At 39.7% G+C, this 25088-nt stretch overlaps 1 protein-coding gene across 3 annotated transcripts in view; it reads left to right on the forward strand.

The window, feature by feature from the left end:
• CCDC171 (coiled-coil domain containing 171) overlaps window positions 1-25088 on the forward strand; it is a 3960104-nt gene that overhangs the window by 2342589 nt on the left and 1592427 nt on the right. The gene's annotated exons all lie outside the window — the stretch shown is intronic.

Consider the following 25088-nt stretch of genomic DNA (forward strand, 5'->3'; position numbering starts at 1 on the left):
TGGGGCAAGAAAAAATGAAGAAAATGACGTTGGATGCCTCTTATATAACCCTGGCGCACTGACGTCAGGGAAGAAGTGACAGCAACCGACGCCAGACCAAGACTTTGGAATTCGGGCCGACTGCGGGACCGTCTGATGGCAGGATAACCCAAGTGTGATGACTGCAGCAGGGTGAACGCTCGAACATCTACATTTATGGTAGGTACAAAACTGTACCTTTTGCACCTTCACTCCCATGGGAACTCATTTCTCCTCCTTGGAATCTTAATTTTGTGCTAGAAAAGCCTCCCTTTGAGCCAGTGTCTTCTGCTTCTTTGAAAAAAAACATTCTCCTTTTGATCCTCACCTCTGCCAGGAAAATTTCTGAGCTTCAAACCCTAGTAGCCATTTCCCCCTTTCTTATTTTTCACAAAGGGTGACTCTCAAGAATAACTTGTCCTTCATGCTAAGGTAGTCAATGAGCTGCCTTTCAATCAGGCTATTCATCTTCCTACCTTCTTTCCCAGCCCCTAAAACAGGGGGAAAGGATCTTACACTCTGTAGACATTCACAGGCAATGCATATTTTACCTGGGCAAGTCTAAATCCTTCAGAAAGACTGACCAGCTGTTTGTATCTTTTACGCTCTCTACGTTGGGTGAGCCAGTCTCCAAACAAACTGTTGATCTTGGATTTCTAAGGTTGTCACTTTGTTACTCAAATGACAGTAAGAACCTGCCTTCCTGCCCTAAAGCTGACTCCACTAAGACAAGTGCTTCCTCAGGATCTTTCCACAAAGGTATAGACTCCAAGTCTATTTTAGAGGCAGCTACTTGGTCTTCGGTACACATCTTTACAAAACACAAAGCAAAACTGATGCTTTTCCCATGTCCAAAGCAGCCATTGTTAGGTCAATCCTGGCAGGGCTGTTAGACAGCTCTTCCACCCAGTAACCACCATCCTTACATCCTTCAGCCCTAGGAATCACCTATTTGTTAGCACTACTACAACAGTGATTTCAGTTAGGACATAGTACAGTTATGTAAGAACTTGCCATACTAGTAGATGTTCTTCTGATCATGTTGTAGTATTCCATCCCACCCTCCAACCCTTCTTCTGTATCTCATCTCCTATTTCACTTATCTTTCTCTCCTTAGATTTTGCTCTCTTATATGGGTAAGGGGGACTTGCCAGTTCAAGCTAAGCACCTCCTAACTGACTAGTCCCATTTCTCATTAGTTTTCAGACCACTGGCTTGGAGATGGTCTGAGGATCCACGCTTGCCTATCTGTTTTTATACCCCATCAGTGCTGACGATCCATTTGTCGAGAATACTGAAACAGTGATCAGAAGGACATATTCTGTTATGTGAAGTTCTTACACAACTGTACTTCTGCCTAATGTATAAAGTTGCTATAGGACTTGTAGTTGTTGTTTTTGGAGGAGGACGTATCTTACATGCAAAATGTATGTTTTAAGTATGTAATTATGTCTACACCCCCCCCCCCCCCACACACACACACCCCCAGAGGCAGAGAAACAGTTTCTCATGTATAGAAACCCAGGCAGACAGAGAAACAGAAAGTCAGATACACACCACATCACATGTCACACACATGCCCACATACTGAGGCTGATGAATGTCGCAATCTTGTTGACATGCACACAGGCTAATGATGAGAGACAAGCCTGCTGACATACACACAGGCAAGCACACATTAGATTTTCTCAGCAGTTTGATTGTGGCACTTAAAATGAGACAGAGAGAAACATGAAATTAAAAAAAAAAGAGAAAAAAACATATAAACTTTATTTCAGATCACCTTTTTATCATCTAGATACTGTGCAAAGCATTAGAATCCTCTCCCTTTCATGTCACTCTAACTACTTCTGCAGTTACTTGCATTGGATTTTTTTTTTAAATATTTCTTCTTGCTAACAGTGACTTTCTTTGAGTCTTGGTTAGTGAGGAGCAAGGTAATGTAGGTTTTTTTTATTTTTGTGTGCCTGTCTAACCACACAATATCTGCAGACTCTTAGAGATGATGTCAGTCTTTGTGCTGTGATTTCTGGCTGGATTACGGTCTTATTTTTGAGCAGGTTTTACTGGTAGATTAAGACACTGCTGTTGAATGTTGTGTGTTCATTGGGGATCACTTATGTTCCAAGACTATTTAAAGCTCATTAGATAAGGTATTCATGGTGCACTCTGGTTATGCCATAGGCTAGAATGAATTCAGCTGCATGATTTCAGGAATTGGGAAAGAGACATACTGGGTATCAAGTAACTGCAGGGAGGACATAACAAGAAATATGTGATCATCAGTCGTCTGTCTTTGCTAGGTGATTGGACAGTTTGAAAAAAAGATAAGACCACAAATCATCTTCCAAACAGTTATGTTTTCTAGTCAGTCACACGTAGTGATGGAACATAACATAGCATTCAGAGTATTTGCAATTTGACTGCTGAATCTGTTAGAGCATATTTCATCCTAAAGCTAGTTCATAAGCCATAAACATTTGGAAAACTATGATGTAATTCACCATTTGATTTAAAAATGTGTTTGCAATAATTAATAGACATCAGAAGGACAATAAAATCCTCTATATTGTATTTAGTCACATTTACTGTTCAAAACAGCAGCATGGCTTATTTGGAATTCATGATTCAGCATTTAAACATATCTCCATAATGTAAAAAGTGAAGGAAAAGACCCCTTCACTAGGTTCTGCAACTTTTTAAACAGTCATGTTCTAATTTGTGTAACTAGACTTGATAACCCACTTTTCAATTCTTTTTTTTGGTTAAAATCACAGAATGCTATAGAGAATGCAGTACATTTCTGGAAAACTATTTTTTATTAATATACGTACAAGATTAGTCAGATGGGCTAAGACAGCACTCTACTGGAGCATGGGTGTTGCTTAGAAAAGAAACAAAGCCATAAGATTTTTGTTAGAATGCTGTAAAACTGTGTTCATAACTGTTCATAGTCAAGCTTATTAAATAAATGCTCAACTAATTTCAGAGCAGGAACATCTTTCCGTTTGGTTTTGTAAGTCATACTGCAGTTTTCTGAGTAAGTTATGACATATAGCTGAGTTTGAGTGTGACATCACACCCTGTTTTAAGTCTTCTATATCAAGTAAGGGCACTACATTTTAATTGCTAATTTTTATATTCAACCCACTTTATCCCCCTTTTTTTTTTTTTTTTTACCTAGGGAAGGTGTGTTGCATCAACTGTTTCCACCTCTCTCAATTAAGAACGTCTCTCCTGTCTTCTTCCACAGTCATGCCTGAGTGTTGCAGATCTGCTGTCACACAGCTCAGCCATCTCTTGATAGGATGAGAAAACACGGTAACGCTGGCTCCTAAAGGTCCACTCCAAACAGGAAAAAAGTACAAAGTAGGATACACTGGAAGCAGACCACCACGATATATAAAATAAGTTTTATTTACAAAAGATGAGCGCTTTCGCGTACACAAGGCACGCTTCTTCAGATCCATTAATACAAGAGAACAGCAAGTACTATATATACATCCGAAATCTTCTTGTGATGAGCAATTAACAATCAAACAATCTATCAATCAGTAACTTCATTTAATTTAACTAGTTAAACATTTAAAGTGCTAATGCCTAAAGACTACTATTCATAAGAAACATGAATAAATAAATAAATCACGTAACAAATGAAATGAAAAAAACATAAAAAAGTGTAATAACACACAAAACTGAGACTTCTTCCAGACATTTCATACTTAATATTGTGTATCTAAAACACATAAAAATATGTGTATTGATGCATAAGTGAATAGATAAACAGGATAGAACAAATCTAAATAATGTTATTATCATACATAAAATCTAAGATCTAAAATCTAAGTTCTGATAACCAGGTCCCAATCACCTGAAAAGGCTATCACTTATACTTATAACATTATGTTCTTAATTAGAAAACTTATAAAACTTATAAAAGCGTACCTACATAGCTAGTCATCTTAATCGATCAACTAAACTAAACTAAATAAATAATGAATTAATTAATCTCTTATCCTATCTCTTGATAGGATGTCCTTGTCTCCTTTTGAATTCTTTTTTACGCTCCCAAAAGTTTCACCAAAACATCATCGTGTGTCTTGCCTTCTCTACCATTAGGGACCCAGTGGTGCTGTATGTCTTGTATCTCCAGAAATCAAATAGTCCCACAAATAACAGAACTAGGGATTTAAATCTTCATTAGCAAATGCATAAAACACAGCGAAGAGGCAGCTTCATTATGCAGTGAGTAACTTCTCTACCGCTAGAAATGAAGTAGTGTAATCCATTATCTTCCTTAAAACAGGAACAGGATGATTGGATGGTTATTCACAAATTTGACTTAGCTCTCCTCAAAAAGGAGACAAGTCTAAGGATAGGTACTGGCAATGCATAAACAGTTGCAAGACTCAGTTTTCCAGTATTTCCTTTGATCCTAACTGCTTTCCTGTGCATTTGACTGAACCATAATAATCTGTTCCTTTTGGCCTTTTGTGCAATTGTGGCTACTTTGCTTTCAGCTCTGGTATCTTCACTTCTTCATCTCTCCAACAGTGCTCCTCCTACTACCCTTCTTAGCCACTTCATCTCCCTCACCTCAAACCTTTTCAGTTGCTCTGCCTTCACAGCCCAGGTTTCTGTGCTGTACAAAAGCACGGGTCTCACTCCTTCATTTTTGGCTGCTTTGTGGTGTTCTATCACACACTACCTCTGATACTTTGTGCTAGCTCTAGCACTTATGACTCTAGCTTTTTGTACTTTCAGATGATATCTTTTATTTGCTGTAGCAATCTTTTTTATATTGTCATCATTTGTTTTAATTGTATGACTAACGTATTGTACCTTTTGACCTCTGTCATAGGTAAAAGAGATGTATTGAGACTGGTCTATATTTCTTTGTACGACTAACAACTTTCATTGAAAGAATGTATTACACATTATTTTTTTAATACCCACAGAGATGTGTAGAACTCATGGCAGCACAGGTTCAGAGTGAGAAAAGCACACCAAAGGTATCAAATGTTTTCAACAGTAAAGTAAAAAAAAAACTATAGAATTGTGCTATTTATGTGGCTTATCCAGCCTTTATAGCAAAAGTTTGAACTGGCATCATACAAAAGATAAAAAAGCAAAATTTTTTTTAGAATGACTGAAACTGTGAATCATGTGTAATCTAATGACTTTTATTATTGCAGCAGCAGAGCATTAAATAATGCCACTGAATTATTTAAATAGGATATTCAAAAAGTCAGACTTCCTACAGTCATGCGCTAATACACTACCTTGTTGACTAACTTTAGCTCTATAAGTCCTTAACTTTTCTCAGATTAAAATGTTATACATCTGTAAGATAAATAATAGACGACTTGAAGATCAGAATACCACATGAGCAGCATGTAGATTATAAATCACTGACTGACCATTTGTTTTTCTATGGGATGCTTGTTGTGAGAGCTAGCTCAGTTGCATAGAAGGAGAAAGCCCTGACCATGTTGCAAGTGACTTAAGTTGAATTAGTGGCGCTCCTCTCTGCAGAAGCTGGCTGGGGAGGATGGAAGCACATAGCCACTGCTAGCTTGCCCATGCTGGAAGTGAGTGGATGAGGCTCTAGCATGGCACTCAGCAGGAGCACTTGGTGTTCATCTAGTGGAGTTTTAAGCTGGCCAACAGCTTTGTTTGTTTGTATTAGATAGGTATACTTGAGCACATAGGTACATTTTCATCCAGTACCCTGCTATCAGTGTAAATCGCACAAAGCAAAATGCAGTATATGAGCAAATCATAGTGATGCAGGTATTAACACTCCTGCCTCACAGTGCTTGGTTTTATAGTTTGGTTCCAGCCAGAGTTTCCTTCTTTGTGGAACCAGCAGATGTTCATCTTTTGATTACTATTGCAGTAGCCTAAGCTATATGGGATGTATTCTGCAAAGGACTGGATGCGTAGCTAGGTTTTAAAGTTTTAGGGCACTGTCCACATTCCCGTATGACCATTAAAGCTCAAGTATGAATTGGTATAAAAGCAGACGGAAGACGGTTGCGCTGATGGGGACTCTTATGCAGACAGTAGTGAACTCTGACTCCATCCAGTCTGATTCTTTGGAAGGTGAACAGGTTCAAAAACCTAAGCAGATGTTCACCTTTCCGCAGATCCAAGCTAGGTTTAGAGATGTATTTGTCTGGAAGCAATCTAGAGCTATGCCTGAGACTGGCAGAGTTTGTGATCTTATTGAGGATGAGACGCCAAATGTTTTTGCTGTTCATTCTGTATTGCTAACCTTAGAAGATGTCTATAAAACTGCATGTAAAACCCCTATGGCTGGTGAACCAGTTCCTAAAAAGATTATGATGAAATATAAGGTGGACTTTGATCTTACAGCTCTCTCTGCGTCTTTATCTGTTGAAACAGATGCAAATTCTCCAGCTGCCAACTCTGAAAAGATGGTTTTTAACCCAACACCCCCAGATAAAATTGGCAAATGGTTAGAATTTTATGGAGGAAAGTTGTCTCAGTGTATTAATTTAGCCTTTAGACTCTTAAATTATCAGTGCTTTATGTGGAAGTCCATTCTGCAATGGGCTTGCAGTTTAGCTGCCTTTGTTGCATCGTTGCCTGCTGAACAGAAGTGTTATATAAATGAGATTGTTTCTAATGTGACCCAGGATTTGAAACCTGCTTTGAGGAGTGTATTGGAATGTGCAGACACAACTTCTAGAAATGCAGTCAATTCTGTTGGAGGAAGGCATAATTGGTTACGTAACCATCATTTTTCTGAGGATTTAAAATAATGAGATTTTTGAATACTCCTGTAAGTTATGAATTTGTGTTTGTTCCTGCTCCCACCCACGGGTATCTAGAATGTTTCATATACACAAGTTCTCCCTTAATAAAACATCCATCTTCAAGTGGCAGAACCAACACAAATCCTGGCCTAACAAGAGTCAGGATACTGAGGAGAATAATTCTTCCAAGCAAAACAGAAGGATTTATTTTCCCAAAAAAGATCATTCCCCTGCTAAAGAATGACAATGCCAAGACTAAATGCATCCTGTCCCTTTCTTCTGTCCCTTCTCCCCTTCCCTTCCCCTAGGCTTGGATTTATTTTCCCAAAAAAGATCATTCCCCTGCTAAAGAATGACAATGCCAAGACTAAATGCATCCTGTCCCTTTCTTCTGTCCCTTCTCCCCTTCCCTTCCCCTAGGCTTTTGTTCAACCCAATAGCCCAGTGATAAATAATCTCAAATAGCTGTTAAGAATAATTCCGAGAGGGTACTCTTTGCAATGGACAGTAAATCCCCCCCCCCCCCCAGCACCTGTTAGACCAGACATATTTGTTGTTTCCAGTATCCCTTCACAAATTGTAAACAGGGGTTATAGAACCAGTTCGTGTACCTCAAAAAGGAAACAAATTTTGCTCCAGAATCTTTTTGGTACCCAAAACTGAGCATTCATAGAGAATAGGGTTACATTTGTCTTACCTTAATATCTTTATGAAAGTGCCCAAATTCAAAATCCTCACCCTGCATTTGGTCTTACCCTTTCTTCTAGACCACTGTTTCATGGTGACTTTAGATCTGAAAGATACTTATCATATTCTAGTTGAACCTACAAAAGTCTTGTGTCGCACCCTTAGAAATAATTGTCTTACTGGGATGTATAATAGACACAGAAAAAAGAATGACATTTTTACTATAAGACAAAGTTCTGACTTTTCAGACTATTTTCAGGGATTTCTGTCTTAAAGAAGCTGCCTCCGCAAGAGAGTTTCTCAGAATTCTAGGCCTTATTGAATCAGTGATCCTCAAATTACAACTGGCCAGACTCCATATGTGCAAGATTCAGTGTTTCTTAAGAAAAAAATGCTGGAACCAGCACCTGCATCCCTTAGTGTCCAAGGTATCATTGCTGAATTTGTGAAATGAGAGTTACAGTGGTAGAGGGATCAGGTGTTTCTCAATCCAGGTATACTCTTCTTCCTCCAGACCCTACTTTAGTCAGTCCATTTGGACTTGTGAAATTTTGCATGGGGAGCCAAGGCTAATGGGGTCTTTGGGCAGTACAAAGCACATAAACATCAAAAAAATGGTAGTGATTCAGGCCTTAAAAGCTCTTCATCACTTATTGCCTGTAGGTCCCCTTTTAGTGGTCACAGACAATACCACAGTCATGTGGTATCTGAACAAACAAGGTGGTACAAGGTCGTACCCTCTTGCTACTTGGTTGTGATGCATTCTCTGATGCTTCAGGCCTTATACATCCTGTCAGAGGCAAACATAGTAGCAAACGGACAAAACAAATCCTGGGCAGCCCCTCACCCTCCTTCCAGGATTTGATCCATGTGTAGGGAACATGTCTAATAAATCTGTTTGACTCCTTGCAAAACAGAGAAAAACTCTGAAACATCCTCGCAGCATTATTTGGAGGACAGACACATTGTCCCAACTTACATCCTTTCCACTGATATCCAAGGTATGTCTGAAGATTCAGAAAGAATTACCAAAGATTATCCAGACAAAGTTGGTTCTACCTTTTAATGGAATTGGCCAGTGGTAATTACCACAAGCTTCGTCACACACTAGATCTGCTCACACAGTATTAGGGATGACTGGTATACCCCAGCTGAGAGCAATTGCAACTGAAAGTCTGAATGATTCTATCTTAATATCTTTAAGGCACTTGTTCCATGATGAAGTGCAACTGGTACTGAAGGAGGCAAGAAAACCTGCAACTAGAAAATCTTTTGTTTACTAGTGGAAGACGTTTTCTACGTAGTGCCTATCGAATAACAGCGGACCTGATATGGTGTCTGCCCCGCTGGTTTTGAAATATTTGTGAGCTACTCAACAATGGCTTATCTTATAGGTTCATAGGTGTGTACTAGGCCAACGGCCCTGGAGCCTTTACAAGCCTAGCCCATAGAAATGCCCTGGTATCATGCCACCATTAGTTCCCGGTGCCTCTATCAAGTAGACCCACTGGAGTGATCCCCAGGGTGAACTTTGTTTCCCATCCACTCATCAAGATTTCTCTTGAAAAGGGCCATTGAGGTGCTCTGCTTGACATGTATGGGAAGTCTGTTCCAGGGCATGGGCAGTCACTGTGTTATGAACCTGTCCCTCCAGCATGTTTGGTTGATTGTGGTAATGAGGTTGAGGTTCCTGGAGCGTGTGATGCGGAGGGATTGGGATTTCTTCAAGTGTACCATTTTTAACAGGGCTGGGTCAGATATGGCTTTGTAAGTCAAGCAGAGATCGCCTCTTAATAGACAATATGACATAGAGAAAAGCTTTTATTTTTTTTTAGTTCATGTAGGGCATGTGTTTAAGGCCTAGGATCCTCTTCGTGAGGTACTTTTGTGGCCTTTCCAGCTGTTGCAGGTATTTAGTGAGGTTCATGCCAAATATGGCATTATACCTGATGATTGGTCTAATGAGGGAAGAGTAGAGAGAGATGATGACCTCTTTCTTCCTGGTTGCAAAACCCTTGGTAATGAGATGGGCCACATAGAAGGACTGTCTGACCACAGTGGCAATTTGGTGGTTGAAGGAGAGGTTGCTGTCAACCTGTGTCCCCAGATTTCTTATAACGCCTTCAGTGTTCAGTGGGCATTTATGCATTTATCAAGGTGCATCTTGCAGTCATCACAGCTTGTCTACCCATGGATCCCCTTCTTTTATCTTTTTTTAATGGTCAAACAGTTTATGAAAAGGAGTGCTACACTTGAGACCCCCCCCCCCCCCAAAAAGAAATTTCCTCCTCCTTGAGATCTCAACTTGTTTCTTGAAAAATTGACCTTATCTAGTTTTGAACCGGTCTTTCAGGCTGACTTAAAGTTTGGCACTTGGAAAAATGTGTTGATTATTCCTCTGATATCTGCAAGGTGAGTATCTGTGCTGCAAGCTCTCATGGTGGACTAACCTTACCTAATTTTCCACAAGGACAAGGTTGTTTAATGCTGTAATCTATCTTTCATGCCAAAAAAATTGTTAATTTACACTGAATCAAGCCATCAGTCTCCAGTTTTCTTTCCGCAACCTAAAAATAAAGGAGAACATATTCTGTATCTCTTGGATTGTGAACAGGCAGCTCAGATAGTAACTTGACAGAAGTAAGCCCTTCAGGAAGGCTAAACAGCTGGTTATTTCCTGTTTTGGGGACAAGAAGGGTCAACTTATTTATTTAAGTTTGATGACCGGGGAAGTCCACTGGGCCATAAAGAGCCCATTTTCAGCGGAGGCCCAGGGAGAAAAGCTCCAAATATTGTAAGTTACATATTACATGTTACAAAAGAATAACAAAGATTTATACAGAACAATTAAAACATTTGCAGAAATAGAATGCATTATGTAATAAGCTTTTAGTGAGTTAACATTTAAACAGAAGGTTACTAGCCCTTTTGGAGGTTGGGTAAACTGAACATTTGCAGAAAGACATTTTTGTCAAATAAGCTCTTTGTAAGTAAACATTAAACAAATAGGTACTAGCCCTTTGCAGGTTAGGTGGATCCATTTTGCATGGAGAGAGAGTACAATAAAATTGGATTATGGAAAATATAGTACGTTAGATAGCAGAGAGAAAATCAGTCCCTGGTAGGACGAGACTGTTTTAGGCTGAGATATGAAGCAATAGAATTGGTAAATTGTAATGATTTATGTGCAGGGTAAAAAGAGATGGGGTGGAGAGGGGTTTATGTTGGAGCGTAACATGGGCATTCCCATTTGGCTGATAGATGAGAGAATAGCTGAGATTTGAAATTAGTATGATTTGGAAGGTTGCGAAGGTGGGGGGGAGAGTTCCACTGCTTGGCCAAAGAGTAGGACAGTAGAAGGTGGCAAGGAGGTCATGTTGGTTTGTGGACCTGAAGGAAATTTTGGTTTGTTTCTAAGCAAATGATTGCTCATTGGTTGTCCTCTGCTATTGTTTTTTGTTACTCACACCATGGTAAATATATTCCAGGCAAGGTTAAGGCACACATTCTACCATAGCCTTATCCTCTTTGATGGCGTATTAGATAGGAGTGAAGCATTGAAGCATTCTAGAGATAGCAACCTGGTCCTGTGTTCATAATGTTACAAAACACTGCAAACTGGATTCTTTCTGAAGTTCCAGAGAAGGCTTTGTGAGACCTGTTCTCTAGGTGTTTCTGGATTCTTATCCTTCCTCCTCCCAGGAATGGTAAGCCTTGGAAATCTACCATTATTTCAATGAGGCAGTGTGAATGATGAACATAGTACGGTACATTTGTCCTATTTACCTGTTACAGAAAATGTTTAAACTTTACTCTGCCTTAATGGCAGCACCCACTTACCCATCCCCCTTATTTTATATGTAGATCAATTGTATTTAACCTTGGGTTTGCTGTTGGTTGGCTTTGGTTATTTGTGTTGGTGTTTTCTAGTTGTGAATTGGTTGGTTTCAGGCAATTCTTGTTCTTCCTGTTTTTTTCTACTTAGCACTAAAAAAACCAAGCAACTTACTTCCTATAATACAGATTAGGCTTCCCCTGATGGGAAGAGCTTAGCCAATCTCCTGTCACAGAGAGTCAGAATGTGGAATTCTGAGTTCTGGGTAGCTGCCCGTGTGTGTTTGTGTAGGCACAGAATCCATGTATTTAAGCAGTGTGAAATTCGAACATATGCTGTTAGAGGTTAGTAGAACTTGTGCATCTTAGCTTTCTCATGATATTAGGATTCATAGCCTATGCATTTCTCATAATCTAGCCAGACTGCATATAAGAAAATTCAGTCATTTCTCAAATCATTCTGAACACAAAACTAGTATCCCTTCTCCTTTCAAATTCTGGTGCTATGTTTTGTCAGGAATGAAATTCATTAATGGTGAAGTAGATGTTCTTCATCTCACATTGCTGCAGTCCTTACATATGGGTAGTCCGCTGTCCTCGGTCGGCCCGAATACCAAAGTATTAGGCTGACGTCGGTCAAGGCGCTTAAAACTGACATCAGGACGTCAGGGTACAAAAGCGCATGACCGACGTCATTTCCTCAGTCTTTTTTGCCGCATGGTCCGATGCAGAAGCAGCGTTGCAAGTGCCGTTCGGCGTTCTGAAATTTTTCGAATTCGGAGTTTCAGACCGAATCCAAGTTGGCTAAGTACCCGTTAGAATATTTTGTTTTTTTCTTGCCTCAGTGTTTTACCGGATGTCAGAAAAAGTGAATAACTGTATTTCTTGTGGGAAACAGATACCGCATAGGGATTATCATTCTTTGTGTATTCCTTGTTTGGGGCCTGAGCACGACGTTGTTGGGTGTCGCTTTTGTGCTAGGTTCAATAAACGCACTATAAGCGAAGGTTAGATTGTGCTAGGCTGGTCTTTGGGAAGCGGTGCAATTATAATATGCCGCCGGATTCTCCGGCGCCCGCTTCTTCGAAGAAGCGCAAAGACAAAGCAGTTAAACCCAGGCAAGATGAGTCGTCCGTTCCGGACGCCGGTTCTTTAGAGGCTTCAGTGGAACCGGTGGTTCCGACGGAGACTTCTCTGGAGTCTCAGGGGGAGACTTTGATTTTGCAGGAGGTGGTCTCTCAGGAGGCAGGTCAGGCTGAAGGGGCTTCTCAAGTTACTGTACTCCCCTCCCTTCCTAGGGTGGTTAGGCCTTCTCCTTCTGTTTCCAAGGCTTCTCCCAGAGGCAGGCCAGTTTTAGCTTCTGTTGGTGTCACTCCTAGTTCAGCAGGGTCTGTGCCTAAGAAGCACATGCTTAAAATGGCAGAAGATTTGATTACTCTGATTAGAGGTTCTTTGCCCCCCCTGATAAGAGGCCTAGGGTGGAGCCAGAGTTGGGAAGTTTTGAGCAGGCTTCGGATGTTTCAGAGTCTTCAGCTGAAGACTTGCAGGAGTACTCTCCTTATTCTGATTCTGATGCAGATGATTCCACTCCTTCTGCTTCTCCTCCAGAGGATTTTTCTTTTTCAGAGAGACTTCTTTCTATGACGGAACATTTTAAGTGGGAAGGTCAGGACTTCTCAGATTCTAGGAAAAGGGTTAGGGAGTTTTGCTGTTACCCCAGCATAGGCCCTTGGCTATACCCCTGTTCTGGATGTTGTGGAAGATGTGTTTGCAGAGGCTTCACTTAATCCTGATTCTCTGCCTCCTGCTCCTGTTAAACCGGATAGGTATTACAGGGTGCCTGAGGCTCATAAATATCTTTATAAGAGTCCTAGGGCGGACCCAGAAACTATTAGTCAGGGACCTAAGGGTGTCAAGGCCTCTGTTGTAAAAAATCCGGTTCCTCTAGATTAAGAAGCCAGAGCTTTGGATAGATGGGGAAAGAAGGTCTATACATCTTCTACCTTGGCTATGAGGGCTTTGAATTGCCAGTTTCATATGTTGAAATATCAAAACGTTCTTCTTTCTCAATTGAAGTCTAAGGTGGATGCTCTGGCGGAAGGCATTGAGTGTAAAGAATTACAAGATTTGGTGCATGTCTCTGAACAGGTGGGTAAGCATTCATTACAGTGTGGTTTTGATGCTGTGCAGGCCTCGTCTAGGGTGGCTGCCACTGGCTCAGTTCTTCGCAGGCACGCCTGGCTGAAGGATCAGAATTTATCTGACCATGTTAAGACAAGGATTTTGGATGCTCCTTTGCAGTCTGATGTGTTGTTTGGTTCACCTGTGGAGTCAGTCTTGAAGAAAATGGAAGACAAGGCTAAGTCTATGCAGGCTGTTAAAGATTTTTGCAAGTTCAGCCTCCGAAGTTTAGTAGGAATTGGCTTGCTAAGGGGTGGACGTATCCTTCTTATGATTCTCAGTCTAGGGGTAGATCTAGACGTGGTAGGGGCAGAGCTCAGAGTTCTTTCAGGCCTAGAACAAGGGAGTTCACCTGCACAATCTTCGGTGAGGGCAGGGGCCAGTCCTTTCGTAAACAGGCCCAATGACCTACTTTTTCAGCTGCCAGATCCTTCTTGCCTGGCAGCACCTTTGGGAGGAAGGTTAGCACTCTTCAAGGAAAATTGGATGTTGATTACCCAAGACAAATGGGTATTGGATATCATACACCAGGGTTACAAGTTTTATTTCCATACCTTGCCTCCTTTCAAAGGCATGCCGGACGTTCCTCCTCAGCAAAGACTAGAGGCTCGCAAACAAATTTCTCTACTACTTCAAATAGGGGCCATACAACCGGTCCCTCTGCCAGAAGTGGGCCTAGGATTTTATTCTCGCCTGTTTCTAGTACCAAAGAAAGGAAACACGTGGAGACCAATTTTGGATTTATCTATCCTCAACACATATCTGGACATTCCCAAGTTCAAAATGTTGACGTTACAACAGCTTTTACCTCTGCTGGGCAAAGATCACTGGATGGTGACTCTGGATCTCAAGGAGGCTTACCTTCATGTTCCTATCAGGCCCAGTTGCAGGAAGTATCTGCGTTCGGGCTGGGACTTCACATTATCAGTTCTCTGCATTGCCCTTTGGCTTATCTACTGCCCAGAGTGTTCACGAAGGTTCTGGCTCCAGTGGTAGCTTTCTTCAGGCTAAGAGGAATACAGATCTATCCTTATTTGGACGATTGCCTGATTCTGGCCCAAGAAAAGGACGAACTTCTTCATCATTTACAGTATGTGATGGCAGTGTTAAGATGCCTGGGGTATTCTGTGAACGAAATAAAGTCCAGTCTAGTACCCTCTCGGGACATGTGCTTTCTGGGTGTGAGACTGAATACAGCATCCCAGATGGCCTTTTTGACCCCGGACAAACAAAAGAATCTTTCTCTTTACTTCCACCAGTTGTCTCGTCAGTCCAGGCTGACTGCAAGGACAGTCCTTCAAGCCTTGGGGTTCATGGCATCTTGTATTCTGGTACTTCCCAATGCCAAACTGCATATGAGGAAGCTACAATGGTATCTCAAGAATGTATGGACACAGCACTGCCAAGATTTGGACACTGTCATTCAGATAATACCTTGCATTCAAAAGGAATTTTGTGGTGGGCTCAGGAATGTCACCTAAACAAGGGACTCTCTGTGACCCGGCCAGAGGCGAGTCAGATTTTAACGACAGATGCCTCAGACAAAGCTTGGGGAGCTCATCTAAATGGAAAATGGGTACAAGACACGTGGCCTGCCAGACTTCAACATCTACATATCAACTTGAAGGAGATGTTAGCAGTCCAATTTGCATTGATAGCTTTCAAGGATTTACTTCTTCCAGGGCAGGTGTTGATTCAAACAGACAACACAACTGTCATGTGGTACATCAACAAGCAAGGGGAACGATTCTTATCCTCTATGCAGACAAGCAATGATTTTGTGGGAGACTGCTCTCAGTTTACAGCTAAATCTTCAGGCAAGGTTTCTGCCAGGAGCACAGAACTCCTTAGCAGATGTGTTGAGCAGACAAATTATGGATCCCCACGAGTGGAAATTGGATCCTCATGTATTTCAGAGATTGATAGTGTTATGGGGAACTCCAGACATAGATCTGTTCGCTTCTCCACTAAATTACCAGCTGCCAAAGTTTTGCACAAAAAGGTTTCATCCCACAGCTTGGAAAGTGGATGCTCTCTCATTCAATTGGAGCAATCTTCACGTGTATGCCTTTCCACCTCTGCCTCTCCTCCCAAAGGTACTGCTGAAGGTCAGACAGGACAAGCCAAACATGATTTTAATAGCTCCAGATTGGCCTCGACAGCACTGGTACCCATTACTGAGAAGTCTGGTACAGGAGCCTCCATGGCCTTTGCCTTCGATTCCTCACCTGCTGTCTCAGGAGAACAGTCATTTACTCAATGTCAAACTTCATTCTCTACATCTGACAGCCTGGCATATTCTGTTTTAAACCCTGGAGGGTCTCAGCTTCCACAACAAGTTTTGAATGCTATTTTGGAGGCCAGAAGGCCTAGTACAAGGAAAGTTTACGCAGATAAATGGAGGAGATTTTTATTTTGGAGTACAGCAAAGGACTTTGATGTTTCTAAACCTAATTTAAGTGTTGCGCTTCAATACCTTACTGAGTTATTGGACAAAGGTTTGTCCTTCTCCTCTATAAAGGTTCATGCTGCAGCAATTTCTGCTCATTATGACTGTGACCCACCATTATTTTCTCAGCCTTTGTTTAAGCAATTCCTTAGAGGGGCAAAGAATATAAGACCCCCACGTAGAGCTCCTACTCCTGCTTGGGATCTCAATTTTGTGTTGGAGAAACTCACTCTACAACCTTTTGAGCCTGCAGCATCGGCAGAGTTGAAATATTTATCATGGAAGACTGCTTTTTGTTGGCCATTACCTCTGCGAGAAGGGTTTCTGAATTACAGGCCCTTATGGCAGTTGAGCCTTTCTTAATTTTCCACAAGGATAGGGTGTCTTTGCGTACTAACCCTTCTTTTATGCCTAAAGTGGTTTCTAGTGTGGCTTTAAACCAAACTATTCATTTGCCTACTTTTTATGCAAACCCCAAAATAAAGGGAAAGGATTTTGCACACTTTGGATATACACAGACAGTTGCGATATTATTTGAGCAGAACTAAAGGGTTCAGGCAGTCTCAGCAGTTGTTTGTTTCTTTTGCTTTGGGTTCTCAGGGCAAACCTGTTTCAAAACAAACTATTTCTAAGTGGATTGGTTTTGTATTGCTTTCTGTTATTCCCATCATGGTAAGGAGATTCCAGCTGGGATTAGGCCTCATTCCACTAGGGCTACTGCCACTTCTACAGCTTTTTAAGGGGTGGCTACTAAAGATATTTTGGAAGCAGCTACTTGGAGTTCAGTGCATACTTTCTCTAAGCATTACCACCTTCCACTTTACTCTAAATCTAGGGCTGGATTTGCCACTGCAATTTTACAGGGTATGTTGGCAGCTCCTAATGCTTTATAGTTTTGCCATCCTCCCTTACCTCTGCTTTGGGATTCTACCCATATGTAAGGACTGCAGCAATGTGAGATGAAGAACATAGTACAGTTTTGTACCTACCATAAATGTAGATGTTCGAAGATCCACATTGCTGCAGTCCAATTTACCCTCCCTCCTTCCCCTCTGTTGTTGAAGGTGGTGGTGTGGTTTGTGTTGTACATATTGTAAATATGGTTAGTGCACGGGTGGTTGGTTAGGTTTTGCTGGTTTTTGGGCTTTGGCCTTTCTTGTTAGGGCCTTCTGACATCTGGGGCAAGAAAAGACTGAGGAAATGACGTCGGTCATGCGCTTTTGTACCCTGACGTCCTGATGTCAGTTTTAAGCGCCTTGACCGACGTCAGCCTAATACTTTGGTATTCGGGCCGACCGAGGACAGCGGACTACCCATATGTAAGGACTGCAGCAATGTGGATCTTCGAACATCTACATTTATGGTAGGTACAAAACTGTACTTTTTCTTTCAGTCTGGGTCTCCATTTCTCCCCACATGTCCCTACTCAGTCTGTGCGCACAAATATATCAGATTTTGCATGGGAGATTTTCCAAAGAGATGAATTTGCAAGGTCTGTGGAACCATTAGGATGAAAAGAAGCACATAAACATCAAAGAAGTAATGGCATTATTAAATGCTGTCAAATCATTAAACTATCTCTGGAGTCCAGGACCTCTGTTAGTCATCACAGGCAACACCACGTTCATGTGGAGTATAAATAAATGGGTTAACTGAATCTTACCCCTTTGCAGATTAGCAGTGTTAGCCTGGGAACTGGCATCTCAGCATAATCTTAACCATACAGGCTTCTTGCATATTATTCAGTTAGATCAGACTTTTGTAACAGACTAGCTGAGAAGGACCAGGACAGACGCCCATGAATGGAAGTTACATCTAGGTGATCTTCCAAGAAATTATCCACCTATGGGGAATTCCTCAAGTAGATCTGTTTGCCTCCACTCACAACAGACACTTAAAAAAGTTTTGCTTCAGGACTCCTTGCGGAGTGGCCTGCAAAATAGATGACTTTTCATTCCTATGGATGGAAATGTTCCAGTATGCCCCCCCTTTCTCTGATGACCAAATTATTTTAAAGATCTGTAAAGATTCTCCAAAAATAGTACTAGTAACTAACTCCCTTTTGGTCAATGCAACAGTGCCTCTCCCTTATCTTTGAAAATAGCTGAAGGCAATTACCACAAACTTCCTCAAAGAACTGACTTATTCACACAAGACAGAGGCTCTCTGAGCCAACCTAACCTTCAAGTTCTTCAGATCACAGCCTGAATGATCGAATTGTATTACTTTTTAGGCAACTTTTCTTTGAGTATTAAAGAAGACTAAAACCTACTAGAGTATGGCTAATTGGCAATGATTCTTCAGTTGGTACGATTGAATGCACCATGTTGCTTTTTAAGACTCAACACCTTTGGTTCTTGAGTATTTGTGAGAGTTGTTATTCTTTGGCCTTTCTTACTTTTCCGTTGAGTCATCATTCAGCCATTTTTGCCTGTCTGCATAGGAATCCTCCTTTCTTCTTTATCACTAATGAAGCAGTTTCTGAAAAGGGGAATTTCATATTTATCCACCTAGAAAACAGGTGGCTCCTCCATGGGATCTTAACTTTATATTGATGAAATGTGCACTTTTTCCTATTATGGAAAACAGTGTTACTCATTGGTCTGACTTCTGCGTGAAGAGTATCTGAGTTGCATACTGTTCTAGTGACTCAATCTTATATCACCTTTCTTAAAGATAGGGTTTCTTTGAGAACCAACCCTTCTTTTATGCCTAAAGTATTTTCAGAATTTACTTTGAATCAATCCATTCATCTCCTTGTATTCTTCCCATAACTAAAAAGGGAGAGAAAATTTGCACACACTGGATGTCCACAGACAACTCCGATATTATTTTGACAGGATAAAGGAATTCTAATCATTTGTTTATTTCTAAAGAAGGTAAGAAAAGGAACAATCAGTACTTAAACAGACTATTTTCAAATGGTTGTCATATGCCATTCAGTTTTGTTCACATCAAGGCAAGACACTTCCGGGCAAAGTCAGAGTCCATTCTCCCAGAGCTATGGTTACTTCTGCTGCTTTTTGGAAATGGGTAGATTCTAGAATAGAGGCAGCAACTTGGTCTTCTAGTTGCACTTTCACCAAGCACCACCAAAACTGACTGCCTTTCTAAGGCCATGGCAGGGTTTGCTACAACCACTCTCCAGGGGCTCTGCTTCTAAGCTCGCATCTTTCTTCTCCCCCTCTCCCTTTTTTTAAGCTTTGTTTTTCATCCCATACAACTTAGGCTACAGTAATCTAATGATGAACATAGTAAGGTGATAAGCAAACTTAACCAAAGCAGTTCATGTTCAAATAAGTCACTGTTACGGTATAGATATCCTCCCTCCTTTCCCCTTCTTGTTTTATGTCAGGGTGAGGGTCTCTATGTTCTCCTAATACATTTTTTTTTCTTAGTAGGGCTGTAGCCTGTCTTGTTTCTGATGCAAGAAATGTCTGATTTTTGGCACCCATACATCTGCTTTTGTACTGGCTTGCTGTTGCGCTCTAATGGTTGTATGGGTGTGTGGAAAGTGAAGCAAAGCTTTGGAAGCTGACTGGGTGTCCAGTCCTTGTCAGGACATGTCCCATGTAGCTTAAGTTAGTGCAACAGTGATCTATCTGAACAAATACTGATTTCTGTGTTTTTTTCCTCATATCCCAAGGAAATTCCAGTAACTGAACCCTCAAGTTTCCGAATTACCAATAAATATACATGCAGTCAGTGAGTGAGTGAGTGAGTGTGTATATCCTGTGATACACTGTTATCCTGTTCAGGGTCATTTTCTTTGCCATTCACCTGGTGAAAGCCAGGATATGTTATGTCTGTTCTGCAACCCTGAGTAAGATAAAGCTGGTATTAAAATTTAAAGAATGAATAAGTAATTGCACATGTTACAGTAAATGCAGCTAGACTATATATTGGTATACAGTGAATAACAGTAACATATTGTAACTCCACAAAGCATCAACACCAAAATGAAATAAAATACAGGCAAGGTGAAGAAGTAGACACACACCAAACTGCTTAGCGCTTTCGTTCAATTTATTAAAACAGAACTTCATCAGAAAACATACCCACTTACAAAAATCTCATTTAAATAATTAATTCAAACTGACCACATGATATTAAATGACCAGTACTAAACTGTGTCTAATTAATATCATAAAAAGACAAATAATGAAAAATGAAAACCATATATCTGTACATTAGTAAAATATTGTTATCTATGTAGTAAAAGATATGTGTTTCTATAAGTGTTATCATAAAACTATAATCTTAATATTTCTGCTTGTAAAAAGCACTTAATATTAATCATTTCATTCAATCCAGGATATTGATGTGCTGCTAAAAAAATCTGCCAAAATGTTTAATGCATTCTAACAAAATTTTGTAATTGCCACTGAACAAATCGGTGTTGACTCTTTCTAAAATGAAAGGGAAAACTTCTTAAAATTTGAACATGCAACTGAATGTCTAGCTAAAGCATTTGACAAATCTTTTTTACGAATTGCCAAAACATGTTCGTAAATGTTTTTGTTTAATGCTCTAATGGTCTTTCCTATGTAAAAATTATCACAGGAATTGCACAGAGCTGAATACACAACATTCGTGGTGTTACAGGTGTAATATTCTTTAGCCCGTAGGATCTTCTTTGTGTGTTTGAATTCAATAGTTGAAGTGCCCATGATAAATCTACATTGCCTACATTTCCCACAAGAATATGTACCATTTCTTGTGTATAACAATTGCGTCCCATGTTTGGAACCCCTTTCCAAAATCAATTTAATGTTAACTGCCTTCTTGTAAGTAAATATTGGCCTATCACCTAATATTTTCGATAGTTCTGTGTTTCCAAAATTACCTTCCAATTATCCATTATAATGTGTCTAATAATACCCATTTCATTTGTAATGGGACTAGGAAACGCCAACTTGAAAGTTTCAGAGGCTTTAACAGGAACATCTGTATGATTATTACCCACATCCAATATAAAACTGTTATGTCTCAAAATAAGATATGCTTTATCATCTCTTAAGGCCTTAACTTCAGTAACGATCTGATCTAACCACTTGGACTCGTATCCCCTTTGCAAGAAAAAAAAATCAAAAATATTTTGTACTTCGTCCAAAAAAGTTAAGTCATTACTAGTCAAACAACTAAGGCGAATGAACTGACCTTTGACTATCCCCCTCTTCATATGCCTTGGGTGCAAACTGTCATGATGTAAATATTGGTTGACAAAAGTGGACTTTCTAAAAATACTTCTAAAAATCAAACTTCCTTGATCAAAGGTCAAATGTATGTCTAAAAAATCAATACTCACCAAAATGGCCAACAGTACATTTCAAAAAAATTGTTGTACTATTTAGACCTTGAACAAAGGATGGAAAAAATGCCATAGTCTCCCTTCCATAAAATTATCAAATCAATATACCATCTATAAAACAAAATGTTTTCAGCCAAAGGATGTGTAATGAGAAATTTAATTTCCCACATGGCCATAACCAAGTTTGCAAAAGAAAGTGCTACTTGAGACCCCATGGCAATACCTGATGTCTGTTGAAAATAATCACCTTCATACCTAAAAAAAATTGTTCTTCAAGACTAGTTCTGTCAACAAACAAATGGTGTTGATGATGTTATCTAAACTAGTGTATTCACTGAGGTACTCTCTCAAGTAATCTATCCCTGTGTCTTGATCAGTACATGTGTATAGGGAAACCACATCCAAAGATGCAAATTTGAAGGATTTGTCATTGACACTAAATTTACTTAACAATTCAAGCAAATGCCATGAATCATGAAGTAAAATTTGGATTTCTGAACTATGGGGTTCAAGATTTTATCAAGCCACATGGAAATGGGTTCAGTTTTAGAAAAACCCGCTGACACTATAGGTCTAAAGGGGGGCACCCCATATCCTTGTGCACTTTAGGGATACCAGACAGTGTAGCAAGTTTAGGATGTTCCACCAAAAGAAAACTGTACAGAGAAAAATCAAAGTTCCCTTGACAAAATAAGTCAAACAAGTGTCAAGTCTATGGAAACTCTGTATAATAAAGTCAGTAGTAACTTTCTTGTAACAAGTTTCATCATTCACTAAACTGTGAATAGCTACACTGTAATCAACTGACTTCATTATAACTATGGAACCCCCCCTTGTCAGCTTTCATTGCACGCCAGTTTTTATTGGCTGCCAACTTTTCTAAAGCCAGTAACTCGCTTACAGGTAAATTACTTTCCATGTGAAAATTGACCCCTAAACTTCTAAATTGTTGTTCACACAAATTGCCATACACTTGTAAAGTGGAATTCAACAATGGATTGTAGACCCTCTTTTTCTTTACACCTAACTCAGAGATCATGGAACCTGTTACTCCATCAAAAATGTACTTCATATTAAGCTTTTGTAAATATAATTTAAAATCAACAATTAACCTAGGTACTTTGACTGTACTGGATGGAATAAAAGAAAATCCTCTCTTTAATACAGACGCAGTATCATCACATAAAGCATCACTAGTCAAATTTAGGACATTGATATTGTAGTCTAATTCTTCCTTTGTCTTTTCCCTCTGCTCCATGTTTGAACTTTGTTGGACTACTTGGGAGTCTTTTTGTTTCCTGTACTGTCCAGCAAAAAAGGACCAGAGTGGTTTGTGACTGGAGCTGACTGTACAGATGAAGTTGAAGGACCTACATGATCTTTGTTGGATACCGCATTGGTAACCAGCCCAGGGCTAACGACTGAGGCTACTACTGAGGAGAAACTAGTAGTAGACGATGTAGAGGGGAGGCAAGTACTTGACTCACTAATTGTTAGATTACTAACTGTAACATTCTCCACACCCCCTTTCCCTCCTTTAAAAAACTTGAAAGAATATGCTGAATTATCGGCATAGGCAGCAAGGTCCCTCTTAAGTTTGCCCTGTTTACGTGCAGTAACCGATGCTCTGTGTTACTCTACTTTGGCTGAAATTCCAAAATATAAAGAAGACAAACCCTCAAATGCATCAGAATTCTGAACTTTGGCATCAGACCCCTCCATGTGACCTCTTACTTTTGTCAACTCTTAATTTGTAGTGTTCAACTAGAATTTTCATATATGCAAGTAAAGTATTGTTAGAGCCACCAACTGGTGATATAACTCATCACCTTGTGTAACACAGTTGGGGAACTTAAAAACTCTGAGGCCAAGTGGTACGCAGTACAAATTAATGCTCTCCCCCAAGTAAAAAATCTCTAATTGTAGTGAAACGACTTTGACACAGTTTCTCTAAGCGGAAAATATAATTCTTGCAAGAAATGAAAGTGTCTGTACCTAAAACTCCTTCTGTTTCACTTAAGTCCAGCATCGTTCCCCGATGTACAAAAGGGATTACTCGACACGTGGAAAATACTGTGAAGTAACTCGTTATTGCCATTTGCAACATAAAAAGCCACTGCGTTCTCCAAACGGCTTTCACTACACCCCTTTTCCATTCTAGAAGCCAAAACTGCATTAGTACAGACGTCCTCCACTTGTGTGAAATCATCACGTCTACCTCCTGGGCTGTTCTCAAGGTGATGGACTAAACTGTCACGAATAGCACCGGAAATAACAGTGAGTTGTTCACTGAAATTCACAAATTTCTCCGGAACAGGATGGGTGTTCAAATTCAGCAAAGTGTCTTGAGTTTAAATTTCTCCCGCCATAAATTGTAACTCCACAAAGCAGCAACACCAAAACAAAATACAGGCAAGGTGAAGAAATAGACACACACCAAACTGCTTAGCCCTTTCGTTCAATTTATTAAAACAGATCTTCATCAGAAAACACACCCATTTACAAAAATCTCATTTAAATAATTAAATCAAACTGATCACATGATATTAAACAACCAGTACTAACCAGTGTTTAATATCATAAAAAAGACAATAAATATTGAAAAATGAAAACCATATGTCTGTACATTACTAAAATATTATTATATCTATATAGTAAAAGATGTGTTTCTGCAAGTATCATCGTTAAAACAATAATCTTAATCTTTCTGCTTGTAAAAAGCACTTAATATTGATCATTTCATTCAATCCAGGAGAATGAGCTGCTAAAAAAATCTGCCAAAATGTTTTATGGCATTCCAACAAAATTTTGTAATCACCACTGAACAAATTGGTGTTGACTCTTTCTAAAATGAAAAAGGAAAACTTCTTAAAATTTGAACTTGCAACTGAATGTTTAGCTTAAAGCATTTGACAAATCTTTTTTTACAAATTGCCAAAACATGTTGGTAAATGCGTTTAACGCTCTAATGGTCTTTCCTATGTAAAAATGATCATAGGAATTACACACAGATGAATACACAACATTCATGGTGTTAAAGGTGTAATATTCTTTAGCTCATATGATCTTGTTTGTGTTTTAATTCAAGCCCATGATAAATCTACTTTGTCTACATTTCCCACAAGAATATGTACCACTTCTTGTGTCTAACAATTGTTTGCCAGGTTTGGAACCCCTTTCCAAAATCAACTTAATGTCAGCTACCTTCTTGTATGTAAATATTGGCCAGTCATCTAATATTTTTGAGAGTTCTGTGTTTCCCCCAACTATCTTCCAATTATCCATAATAATGTGTCTAATAATACCGGTTTCATTTGTAATGGGAATAACAGTAACATCTCTGTAGCCTAGATTATATGTTTAACTACAGTGTAGTTGTATTCTAATTAGTTACAAAGAAGTCTAGCTTTATGTAATTCTATTATAATTTTCACAACAAAAATTTGTATTTTTCTATAGCTGGAAGGGAATAAATTGTGCATTCTAACTGTTGTGATGACACAAGCTCACTTACTGAGTTTGAGGATTCTGCCAGCATTCTGCTTGAAATCTAATAAGTATTTAGTACTTGAGGTGTTACCTGGGTAAATGTGCTGGTCCAAGGACACTTTTCAGGCACAACCCAAGCCAAGTGGAACAAAGTATGCAGTTAAAGAGCAGACACAGTAAAACATATTAGAAGAATAGCAATTTTGCATTTAAAAGAAATTTTAGCCCTTTTCAGGTACAACCCAAGCCACGTGATACAATGTACAATGGTTGCAGAGCAGGTGCAGTAAGACATAGAGGAAAATTAGCAATCTTGAAACTTTCTCATCCAAGTTAA

This window comes from Protopterus annectens, chromosome 2.part0, assembly GCF_019279795.1.
Source record: "Protopterus annectens isolate FY-2018-M chromosome 2.part0, PAN1.0, whole genome shotgun sequence".
NCBI classification, from domain to species: domain Eukaryota; kingdom Metazoa; phylum Chordata; order Ceratodontiformes; family Protopteridae; genus Protopterus; species Protopterus annectens.